The 13,123-nt window shown below is 42.8% G+C and overlaps 1 long non-coding RNA gene across 1 annotated transcript; it reads right to left on the reverse strand.

Moving 5' to 3' along the window:
- Positions 1–1,517: 1,517 nt before the first annotated feature.
- Positions 1,518–8,766, reverse strand: LOC140614432 (uncharacterized). The gene is made up of 4 exons (XR_012015294.1): positions 8,003–8,766; positions 6,409–6,682; positions 4,794–4,981; positions 1,518–2,328 (listed from the first exon to the last, which is right to left on the reverse strand). It is a non-coding gene; the product is annotated as an uncharacterized lncRNA (long non-coding RNA).
- Between the last annotated feature and the right edge of the window lie 4,357 nt (positions 8,767–13,123).

Here is a 13,123-nt window from a genome sequence, read left to right on the forward strand (position 1 = left end):
GGCAAGTCTAAACGACAACCTAACCACTTTTGTACTTTGTTCAAATCTTGGATAAGAAAAGTTATTCGAGGACACAGTGCTAATGCTTGAAGTTCCACCGCTTTCGCCAGAATGAATTACAACCTCTGCGAGATGCGGAAAGAAAGTTACAACCCCCAATGTTTTTACTTCCTTCCATGCCACCCTGGCCACCACAGAAGCCTCTAGAGGCTCAGCAGCTGTGTCAGCAAAGCCACACGAGGCCCCGTGTGCTGACTCTGCCCGGGGATTCGATCAGGGCTCCGGTCCCAGGCCCTTGGCTGGTGTGTCATGTTTGACTGCAGTGAATCCTGTGCTGACACAGACTCGAGAATGTGTCCTCTCTGCCAGTGGTGGCTTCTTGGAGCCTCACACTTGTGAGGCTTGTGACCAGGCTGCAGAAATTGCCAGAGGAAGTCTTGCACTCCAGTAACAGTTTTCCAAGAGAGAGAGAGAGAGAGAGAGAATCGCCCAGCACTCCAAACATGGTCCACACCCTTGGAGACACAGCGTGGAGCCAGGCTGACTGGGTTTGAACCTCAGGTCTGTCATTATTCACCATCTGATCCGCAATAAGTTACTTGCCCCTCCACGCCTCACTCTCCTTATCTGCAAATTTAGGATAATAGGACCTAACTCTTAGGCCTCTTATGAAGACCAAAGGAATTAAACTTTGGAAAGCACTTGGAACAAGGCCTGGCACATGGTAAAAATGACCTAAGTGTTGGTTAAATACATTTTTTTGTTTAAGGTTCATCCAGTAGAAGATGCATCCAAGGCCTCGTTTCTCACATGGAACAGGCTACTCAAGTGTGGCTTCTCATGAGATGTTAGTCTTGCTTCTATTCTCCAAGATAAAATTCACGGCGCATAGTTAAGATTCAATTTAGCTCATTTCAGCTGATTCGTACGGCACCATCAGTGCCGAGGCACTGGGCACCCCCGAGCACGCCCCAGCAGGTGCCACAACGGCGCCCCTCGGGGATGCTATCATGTACTAGGTGGAACAAGAAACTGTGTGATCTTAGGCAAGTCACGTAACCTTTCCCTCTGAGCTTGGCTGCCCAGGTGCCTGATTATAACCGATCTCAGGGGTATCTTCCAGCTTCTCAAAAATCAAATAATTCAAAATAAAAGGCTGACAGCAAAGAACGAAAGGAGAAGTGCAAAGTGCCGGGTGGGCCCAAGGGAGGGAGGACTCTGTGCTACTATTTCTCTAGGTTTAGTTGTAATACGACGCTCGCCGTCTCACCTTGAGTTGTTGCCCCCTCTCTACTAATTGAAATCATCGAAGGCATGCAGGTTTAGGTCAGGGAGCGTATTCTTTAGCATCAATCAGTACAATTTAAATTATGAGCTATTTCCTAATTTTAATGACTGAGCTTTAAATGTGGAGCTCAGAGAGAAGTCCCTCCCTGGCAGTGTAGGGGAATGTTTTGCCCCTAGCCTAAGTCACGCAGGTCTCTACTTGAAGGGACCTAAGTTGCCCTGAGTCTGGCTCCCATCAGCTTAAGCAAGAGCTCTGGCACACCCACCCGGACACTCCCTGTCTGAGGGGTCCCCGTGAGGGGTGTCACGTGTGCTCGCCCACCCGCCTACACACCACCGTCCAAGCTGCTCCCCCAGGCACTGCTGTTAACCTGCTCACTGTGTCTACTTAGAACTTTAGTGCCTTCTCTGGGTACGGCAATCTCTCCCTTAGCTGGGACAGGGGCCCCAAGGTGCCAGTGACAGCTGCACCAAGCACCCAAGCTGCCTTGTGTTGCTTCCCCATGGGGGGTCCTCCTCCCTGGAGGTCCCTCAGACTCCGCACAGTCCCATCTAGGCGCCCTCCTGGGTCTGCGAGGTGTCGAACTGCAAGGTCATATTGTGCGACAGGAGGAAGCTGGCTCTCCTATTCATGTTGAAAGCTACTGGAATGGTTCCCCAAAGCAATGTGTCTTGGGTCAAAAATGTTACAGGTTTTGGTAAAAACAGTTCTTTGGGGTGTTACACAATGCTCCTCGTCCCAGTGACCCAAACATGCTATCAGTGGTTAGGTGACAGTCACCACTGGGCTGTAGCTGTGCTACCCCCTTCCAAGGCAAAAAGGCCTCTTCTTCAGGCCCTGCTGGCCTTCGCAGCCTTCTTGCCTTTGGATGAGATCTCCCCGGGGAGGTCCTTCCCTCTGCACAGACTCCTGTTGGGATGTTCACCAGTTCCCCCACATGCCTCGAGGTTTCTTAAACTTGGCAGTGAACACGAGTTACGTCCTTTCCCCGGCATCTCCTCGATTCTCAAGAAAATGGGCTTCAAATAATAGTGCTCAAGCTTTGAAGGAAAAAAAAAAAAAAACACTTAATATAAACCAAGTCTTCAGGTAAACCTCTAGAGAGGTGGGTGGCCAAAATTAGGAGGAAAGAAAAACGTAAAGGAAGTGTGGCAGCTTGTGAGTTATTCCTCCAAAATCCATTCTTCCCTTCTTCCAAATTATGAAAGTTTAGCTGGGCATGAGGCCGCCCAGCCAAGACGGCTTTGCCCAAGGCCCACTTCTCCCAGAAGTCACTATGTAGCTGTGTTCTCACCCACAGGACATGAGTGAAAATCCTATGTGCGTTACTTGTGCCATTTGCTTAAAATGAAATCTATGCTGCCCCCCCCCAACCCTTCCCATTGAAAGTAACCAAGTTTCAGTCACCCAGAAGGGGACAACACCCAAGGGAAAATGAAGCAAAGGTATGGAAAAGCCATATACTTGGAAGCTGCTAAGAGAATAAATCTTAAATGTTCTCACCACACACACACACACACACACACACACACACACGTACACGTGCCACACACAAGTAATTATGAGAGGTGATGGAGCTATGAACTAACCTTAGTGTGGTAACCATTTCACAATACATACGTGTAACAAGTCATCACATTGTACACACTAAACTTACCCAATAAATCAATTTTATCTAAAAAAAAAAATAGGGGAAGGAAGACAACAGCAGAGTCCCTACTAGGAAGATCAACACTAGCATAAGAATGTCTCTTGAGGGAAGAAAAGTTTTCTCTGGAAATCGAATATTTATGCTACTGGTTCTCGAACTTCAGTGTGTGAATGACCTGGGGAGTTTGTTAATATCAATTCAGAGCTCTGGCTCCTGAAAACCTCATTTCAGCCAATCTTTGGTAGAGGTCTTAGGACCACATTTTTAAAACTCTGCTCTCAGCAGCCACAGCTGTGCCATCAAACATCTAAATATGTCTGCAATGCCTAGAAAACCCCACAGCAAAGCATAATCAAAGAACTGAAGAGATCTTGAGGACAGGGGAAACCTGTAAGAAGCCTCAGGAAATAATAGACTCATTTATTACCTTCCAGCCAACTTTACTTGTAGGATGCTCTTCTGAGCAAGTAATATTGCTTGTATTTTCTCATACAAAATATTTTCTACAGGGCATGTATCATTATTTCGAGCTTTCTATTATTTGCTTGTTTCCAAGTTCTTCTTATGATGAAGATTACAAAGAGATCTCATGGACTCATCTCTCCAAATTATTTTTACCACCCTAATTATGGAAACCTGAATCGATGAAGTTCCCTCCAAATCTTTCTACCTCAATTTCTGTATCATTCATGGAAGATAAAACTGCTTGGTGCTAAAAACCTTTTGATCTTAGTCCATATTAGAATCAGAGATTTAGGGATGCCTGGGAGGCTCAGTGGTCGAGTGTTTTATGAGCCCCGGATCTGGGATCCAGTCCCACATTGGGCTCCTGAAGGGAGCCTGCTTCTCCCTCTGCCTGTGTCTCTGCCTCTCTCTCTTGTATTTCTCATGAATAAATAAATAAAGTCTTAATAAAAATAAATCAAATTAAATTTTAAAAAAAGAATCAGAGACTTGACAAATCATGAATTTCCTACCTGATCTCTCATTTTGATACGAGCTGTTTCTAACTTGTTAATCCGATAGGCTGCCAATTCAGCACTTGCCTCGGCTTCCGAAGGAGGAGTAGATTTAAGCCATGGCCCACTGGAGGCAGAGTGGTGCATGTCACCTAGCCCAGAGGTCCTTGAAGTGTGGAACCCAGACCAGCAGCAGCAGCTGCAGCATCACCCCGGAATGTGTTAGAAATGCTACTAAGCCCCAGGCCAGAACTACGGAGAACTCGGGGGAAAGGGTGCTTTTAGGTACTCCCATTGCTTACTGGAGTTTGAGAACCATCACCCTACACTTCTCTCTCCTGTGTTTTCTAAATAGTAAGTGCACATCATCACTGTATGCCCCTTACTATTTCTATCAGTTTCCTCTTTTCCTATCCCAGTCTAATCCCTTATCATATGTCATCCATGCTCTGGAAGACACCTCTAGGTGGTCTCCCTGACTTTAATCTTGCGCCTTCTGTATCCACCCTCCACAGAGACTCCAGAGTCATCTTCCTAAATGCTAATTTGCCCGTGAATCTTCCTAAAATCCTTCTGACACCTACAAGATAAAATCCAAATGCCTTACCTTGTCAAAAAACCCTTTTTAATCTGGCCCCCCTTTAAGGCTTTATGCCTTGAAAAGCAACGCTCCTTCACCCTCTTTAATGTTTCTTGCCTTGGCATATGCTGTTCCCTCTGCCTGGAATGAAATAGCTAAGCCAGAAACTTTAATTTATAAAGTTGTGCACATCTATTCCCTAAAGCAGAATTTCCTCTCCTTAGTGTTCCCTATTCTAACCGCTGCTGTCATCTCATGTACACCCTGTAGCAAAAACAAAATCCTATTTATTTGTATAAGTCAGTCAAGTCTCACTTCCTCTGGGCAGCCTCCCGTGATCACTCCCGGAAGATTCAGCTGCTCCATCCTTTGTGCTCTGAGGTACTCTAAAAAGGTCTCTTCTGAGCCTCTTGTGGACTTCTTGCATCAATCACTATGATGGTCTTTCTACTGAGGACAGGGACTGTGTTTTGTTCCACTCGGAGTCTCAATAACGCCAGAACCTAGCATTGTACACAAGGACCAAAGAAACCAAATGAGGCTGTTAATTGGTAAAACCAATGAATGAATGGAGTAAATGAATAGCAAATGAGGGGAAAGGAAATATCCTGGGCTTTGAAGTCATTTACAACCTGGACTTCTATTTCCTGCTACGTTATTTTCCAGGTTGCAAACCAGTAGCCAGCAATCCTATACTCTCCAAGGCCGTGTCTTATTTTATCAGTACAGTGTTTAAATTTTTTTCAAATGCCTTTAGGTGGGACATGTACCCTTTTTCCAGCATCTAGTCCCCTCCATCCATTTTTGTCTTGTTTCTACCAGACCCACACATTCATGTCACCAGCTTGGCTCATGAAAGCATGTGAGTCAGCACAGGCCTCATGCATTTTCTGGACCTTTGGTCCTTTGCTCCTGTTTCTGGGCCATAGCTCTTGCACTCCAACTCAGCTGCTGCCCAGGTCCTCCCTTCTGCCACCAACTGGCACACTTACAGACGCAAGTACACATTCCAGAATTCTCAGCATCTCTTTCTGGCACTCCTGGTGAGCCTGTCTGAGTTTGAGACCTGCTATTTCTCTGGGTTGGTGCCTTCTCGTGGTCCCAGCTCAGGCTTCTCCCATCCCCCAATACATGTGGGGTGAACTTTAAGGCACGCACACCGGCTCTAACACATTCAAATTGTGTGCCCTCGGAATTCTCTATTTCTAAGCTTCAGTTTCCTCGTCTGTGAGAGAAAAATCATATCCTCCCTGTAGATTTGTTGGAAGAATTAAGAAATTCTTATAATTAAGAAATTATAAGTCAAAACATGTTGTATAGTACTGCAAACTAGTAGAGCCTTATATAATTCTATCTGCTTCAAGTTGGCTAAGGCAACACAGCTCCTATAACATAATTAAAGAGCATCTACTATGTGTTGCTCTGTTCGGATACATATTTCAATGAATTCTTCCAAACAACCACAAATGTGAGCTGGTACTATTATTCCCATTTTATACAACAGAAAATTGAAGCTCAGAGAAGTTAAGATATTTGCCCATCAAAAGAAATGTTGTACACCAGTAAGGAATGCTACAAGTAATGAAAGTATTTTTTTTTAACCATCTTACAAGGAATTAGAAACGAATAACCTCAGGGTTGCGTCAATGAATTCAACCAGGTAGGGGCACCAGGTCAGGGTCATAGGCATCTTCTAGTTCCCCCTTCTTGGTCAGAAGATAACTACGACCATTTTATCCACTTACAGATCCAGTTCACAAAGAAGCAGGGGTGGTGGCAAACAGGAAAGGACTTTCTTCTCATGTAGTTCTCTCTTGTTTTAGGAAAATACTTTCTAGAAATGCCCTAGGACCTTCCCCTTAGAGCTGAATGGCCATAAGTGGACCACACAGCCTAGTTGGAAGGCAGGCTAGGGAAGATAGAGTCTTACCTCTCAGCCTTTCTGTGGAACGTTGGGGGAAGTGGAGAAGTCTGGGAATGGGTTTGGAAGGGCTGAACCAATCTGGTACTGAACCAGATTCCAGTACAATCCAGTTTGACTTCAAAGGTCTCATCTCGGGATGCCTGGGTGGCTCAGTGGTTAAGCATCTGCCTTCTGCTCAGGTCATGATCCCCCGGAGTCCTGGGATCAAGTCCCACATCGGTCTCCCTAAAGGGAGCCTGCTTCTCCCTCTGCCTATGTCTCTGCCTCCCTCTCTGTGTCTCTGATGAATAAATAAATAAAATCTTTAAAGGTTTCATCCCTTTCACTATACTCTATGTTGTTATATAAATGTAAATTATTTTACAGAAATTTAATATATTGGTAAAAAATCCAGACTAAGATTTTGTTTTTGTTTTACCATTCTGAACTCTTTCAAAGAAAGCCTGATTACTCTCTCTAGTGACCTATGATAAAAATGGCATGTTATAAATACACCATTGTACCTTTATGGAATAGGATATAACCCTCTTAAAATTTGTTTTCCCTTTGATATCAAAAATATAAGTGATGGTATAAAGCAAGAGTCATCACATTGGCAATAGACTTCAGATAAATTTAAATTGGAGAAGGATGGATTACACGTTTTTCAAAGATCCATTTTATATTTTCTATCATAAATTCATGTAACCTAGGTAACATGTTTCCACTACATCTTTCAACCAAATATGTCTTCAACATTTTCAAATTTCAAGCCAGATTCTTTCTCCAAAGGATTTTTGTGTGTATTTGAGGACCCGAGTTGCATTTCAAATTATTTTAGCAATCTACTAATATTCATCAAGATGTGAATATATAGGAACTAGGATATTTCAATTCAATTCCTTAAAGATACATATTTACTTAACTCAATTGCAGTGCTGAAATGCAATTCAGATCCAAGTCTTATTTGAAAGTTAAAATCGCCATTCAGTTTTGTAAGAAATGATTGTATCTGCTTTATTAAAAGCAAAGAAAAGGACATGTCTGCTTATTTAAAATTTAACAAGAGGTTAGTTAATTTAGGACATAAGAGAACAATCCCTTCTCTCAGTCTAAAAAAATCATCATAGTTAACTAGACTAGTTGCCAATGATGGAGTAGTTTCTCTGGTTTAATATTTCACATTTTGATTCATGGAATAACCTTCTCTGTGTTATTGGTAGAGTAGGAAGGGATGGATTATAAATACTGTGCTCAGATTTGTCATCTAAAAGCAAGACATTTATAAAAGAACACGAAAGCAATATCATCTGCAGGGGTGCTAAAAACACCCCCATTAAAAGAAATTTTTAAAAGACTTCATGTATCTAATGAAAACAAGGTTTATATTGAAGATGATTACAAAATACTTGATGAATGCTAACTATGGTTATTGATCTGACTACTGATGAGCAGCATTAAGTTTAATGCTGCAATCATTAGAAATGCATTCAGCTCTTTGCAACAAAAAACTAAGGGTGGCTTCACTATATAAGAGTGTATTGTTTGAGGATGAGGGTGCTGGAAAGAAAAAAAATTGCAGTTTTACACAATAAGAAAATGAGAAAAGGCAAGATGGCACCTATGTGATCTCATTAGGGGCCCAGGTCCACAAATCTTAGTGTACAGGCCTTCATCCTCATGATCAGAAAGTAGCAGCTTTCCTGCCAGGTAATGATTCTCGTTCCAGGTGAGATGAAGAGGAAAGGAAGGTGCGAGGTCTGGCCGGCAGTCCTAGAGACACCATTCTGAAATTTTATGACACAATTTTAAAACCATTGATTCTAATCCCCTCATTTTTCAGTGGAAAAAAAAAACCCTAAAATACTGTGATAACAAAGGGCTTGCCCTAGGTGGCCCAGATATTATATCTAGGACAAGAATAAGTCCTTTTAGTTCTTGGGCTGATGTCATCTCTCCTGCACCCACCACTCTCTGGCTGTACATGGGCTTCCTTTGGAATGCTAGTAATGACGTCGTTGAGGACCTCTCCATATCCTAAAGGGGACAAGTTAGGAAAGGTTGGGTCTCACTGATGCATTAGAACCTTTACAGTATGGATACCAGGCAAATGGGGCATTCTTCTCTCTCATCCTTCTCTATGATTCCATGTTTTTCTATTGTCTACAGAGTCAACTCTTGGCTTCTTGGAACCAAAAGGCTGAAGCATAAAGAAACCTCAGTGAAGATAGCAGTGGTCACAGTTACAATGATCCTCACAGTTAAGAGGATCATGATGGTAAAGATGGTAGGACCTGTGGAGGAAAGAGAATCCAATTTATTTCAAAATGTAGATGTACTTGGCATCCATTTTCCTCAGCTTTGGCTACCACATTGAAGCACAGGGACGAATGCAAAGGTCTTATAGGATCCTTTTACAACACAAAGAGAGAAGAGAGCTCATAGTTACCATTACAAGTATACAGGCGGCCTAACACCTCAACCACTACCAAGCAGGTTCGGTAGTTCTGGTTTGAGAAGAGGACGGAATCCTGGTTATCAAAAGAACTGGGTCATGTAGTTCGATGGGATGACTGAGAGTGGAGCCACGTAGTTACTCAGAGCTCCATTTGGGGAAGCTGAGACACATCCTGCTCTGTGTAACAGCAGATGGCCTCAGCACGCCTTCATGCTTGGTCAGATGTTATTAATCTGTGACCAGAGAAGCAGGTGGCAACCCAACACCGCGTGATTGCCTTCAGAAGGCACCCGAGCTACAGAAAACTATGCACCGTCTCAACATGTTAAAATCTTCACAGTGCTTATTTTTAATAATTGCACTTTTTAAGCAAATGGAAATGAGGAACTGACATTTTATCTCCGTTTTCTTGGCATCTATGAAAGACTCCATTGCATATTTAAGTGAGTAATCACTCACTTAAATACTCACTGGACAAAAGTAATTCTAAAATAGAACATTAACTCCACATTTAAAGAAAAATTCATTAAATCTGAGTAGTTCATTACCATGAAATGCATTTGATCCTATTTTATAGCATGAATAGGAGTTTCCCCAGTATAAAGCATTCAGCCAAATGTTTACAGATTAAGGTGTATTAGGAATGTAAATTATTCTGGGATCCCTGGGTGGCGCAGCGGTTTGGCGCCTGCCTTTGGCCCAGGGCGCGGTCCTGGAGACCCGGGATCGAATCCCACGTCGGGCTCCTGGTGCATGGAGCCTGCTTCTCCCTCTGCCTGTGTCTCTGTCTGTCTCTCTCTCTCACTGTGTGTCTATCATAAATAAATAAAAGTTTAAAAAAAAAAGGAATGTAAATTATTCTAAACCAAAGACTATTTCCTTTGTGGTTCACTTCTCTGCAGCCCTAGGATATCACCCTAGGATGGGAGAAAGCAACACCTCCAGGAGTCTTCCTGGAGGAAGGGTCCTAATAGGCCTCATCAGTCCATCAGTCCGCATGGATATATTTCCGTAAAGCAGTTAAAATACCAGCATCACAAATTAAAACCTTAAATTTATTACCTACAGTTATTAAAATGCCATGGTCAGATGCTGTTCAGCATCCCCCAAATAGCTTTCCTTTCATATTATTATTTGTATTAGTGAAAGCCATTTAAAAAGAAAATCCCATTTCAATTTATCTTTGTGTTTAGATTGTTGTTCTGGCCTAGGAAAAAAAAAGAAAAAAACTAATCCCTTTACAAATGAAAATTGCCTTCTTGTGTTCTCAACTAATTTAATCTAAATTGTTAACTCTGCAGAAGGTGCATTCAGAAGAGAGAAATCTCATCCCAAGGGCTAGAGAGGTAACAGGTTTATCTTACTTATGCATCTGGTGCCCTAATTCATGAAGACTCTGAAACTCTGGACTTACCACACAGCTCACAGCCAGCAGCGGCCCCCTTCTCTTCAATAAATTCTGCAGTGGCAATGCAATAAGATAATAAGCTCAACCCAGTGGAGTGTCCAAGATAAATATGGAGCTACGACATAAACCTTCAGCAATTGCAAAGGAGCAGCTGTTCAGTATCACGGAAAACTGCCTGGGGTTGAAGTTTGGGAGGTAGGAGGAAGGCGACCGGGAGAGACAACAACTTCACTTTGCCCAACTTGCAAAGGGCAAATGCAGCATTCCAAAGCAAACAGCTCTGAACCATAAGTATGAAGTCTGGTTTTCCTATGTGCACGATGGCCAAAATATGTTTATTTGTAGGTCTTAGACTCACCTCTGCAAAAACAAACATATATTCTATATTTGGAGCAAAATGCTGAATGCTCTCTTAGATAAATCCACCCGAGGTCTGTTTCTCCATCTTGTATCAACAGAGAGCCCCAAGTTGATGGCCTAGGTTGCTTCTTTTCCACCTCCCACGTAGAGCAGCATTATATCTGGGATTCGGAAACCAGACCCTGACAGGAGTTTTAAAGAGCATAAACAAGTCTTCTATCTACAAGGAATTCGTTCCTTGCCACTCTTCCTCTTTAAAGCTCAGCCCCTGACACAAACAATTAGAAAACCCCATTTTACTGGATTGTGGTAAATGATTCCATCGTAATTTGCTTTCTAATTCCAGTTGATTTGAAGGAGGAGACATGGAAGTCATGGCTAAGATTTTCCCCAAGCCGAGCCCTTGAAAGAAGCGTCCCAGGCAAGTCTGTTCCTGCCTGAATATTTGTTTCACAGAACTTGAGAAACTTCTGTCAAAGTAAAGCTGTTCGACAGGTTCATGTTGGAGAGCTCTGGTAAACTCCACTCTTAGCTGCAATTACAGCACCTACTAAAAATAATTTACAGGGATCCCTGGGTGGCGCAGCGGTTTGGCGCCTGCCTTTGGCCCAGGGCGCGATCCTGGAGACCCGGGATCGAATCCCACATCGGGCTCCCGGTGCATGGAGCCTGCTTCTCCCTCTGCCTGTGTCTCTGTGCCTCTCTCTCTCTCTGTGACTATCATAAATAAATAAAAATTAAAAAAAAAAAAAAAAAAATTTACAGAGACTTGCAAAGCCCGAGTGTGAAGGTGAGTATTTGGAATATTTCTGCCTCCTGTAAGCAAGATAAAACAGCTTATCATTGTGGTTGATGAAGTCCACAAAACTACTGAGTACTCCCCTAACTCTGAAGCAGCTTGGATATTAAGTAAGAAGACATTTGATGTGTCAAAGCCCCCAGGTGGGTTCCAGCCGCCTCTTTCTTTAAGGAAGTCCACATCCATGAATGAATTCAGTATAGGCAGGAATACAGGACATTGTCTGGAGTCGTGTCTTCGCTCTGGGTTATAATGAAGGTGCCTTCATCAGAAAACAAGGAGCATGAACACAGATGGGTCCAGTGCTTCCAGGAGAAAGATCATGTTCACCTGTTCACATCAGCTTGGGGAGATTATAAATACAATGCAATGTGGCTGCTGACAAAACTAGGACTGTTGAAGCATCTGCCACTTGCTAGCGTGGCAATCTTGGACTCGGAAAGCTCTCTTTTACAGTTTCCTCATCTGTGAAATGTGGATGATAACTTCTGAGATTATTTTTAGGACTAAATAATAGACAAAACGCTCAGCATTGTGTTGATTCAGAGGATGCTTTACAAACCTTACTTTTCCATTCCAATCAGATAACCCTCCCTCTCTGTGGGAGGCTACAAAAGGAACCCTCCAAATGGTATCCATATCCTAATGCCTGAAACCTGTAAATGCAAATTCTTTGCAAAATGGGTCTTTGGAAAGGTTAGGGATTTTGAGAGGAGGAGATTTTCCTAGATTACCTGTGTGGGTCTTAAATCCAATCCCAACCATCTTTATAAGACAGAGGCAGAAGGAGAACATGCATGGAGAAGAGGAGACAGCAATAACCACACAAGCAGAGGTGGGAGCGATGAGGCCTTAAACCACGGAGAGCCAGCACCAGCAGCAGCAGGGAGAGGCAAGGAGCGATTCTTCCCTAGAGCCTCTGGAGGGAGCACAGTTCTGTGACACCTGAATTTGGGGCTGTGAAACTGATTTCAGATTTTGGCCTCCAGGACCGTGAGAGAATCAATTTCTTTTGTCTTAAATCATGACATTTGTGATTTGTTATAGAAGCTACAGGAGACTAATACTTCCCTAGCCTCATCAGTGTCACACACTGTGCTACCAGACACTGGCCAGCCTCCTTTTAAGGCCTTTTGCAATCCACAGATACAGCCATCTTGTCTACTATATGAAATGTTGTGCACTTTGGTTGGAACATCCAAATAAAAAGTATTCATTTTCCCTTTAGTTGCATACTTTTCACCTCAAAATAAAGAGGAAATCCTAGGAGGTTTAGGATACACTACACCATCAATTGTGTTGGTTAGAAGGCATTTTTGCAGCCTACACAATCTAATTCCAGCTGAAAGCCCACCATTTGTTTGCTCTCAAACCCTCCATTGTGAGGGCAGTTCCAGCAGGTACTCCAGAGCATCTGGCTGGCTGTGGCAGGACCAGCTTGTCCTGCACAGAAGAACATCTATTTTTCTCTTAAATTCCATATTTCCATGGTCGTCAACAAAGTTCATCGAAATGATTGTAAGAAATATAGCAGATGGTTTTTAGTGGTACATGGACACAGAATTAAACAGCATCATTTCAATTCTCTTTCAATCCTATTTACCTAAGGAGAAAAATCTAATAGCATGTATATTGATTATGACCTCCTAATTATGGCAAAGGTTTCTTTTTTAACCATTTTTGATAATCATACAAATATCTGTTTTTAAACAAATGT

The sequence above is a fragment of the Canis lupus genome, chromosome 22 (assembly GCF_048164855.1).
Source record: "Canis lupus baileyi chromosome 22, mCanLup2.hap1, whole genome shotgun sequence".
In the NCBI taxonomy this organism is placed as follows: Eukaryota; Metazoa; Chordata; class Mammalia; order Carnivora; family Canidae; genus Canis; species Canis lupus.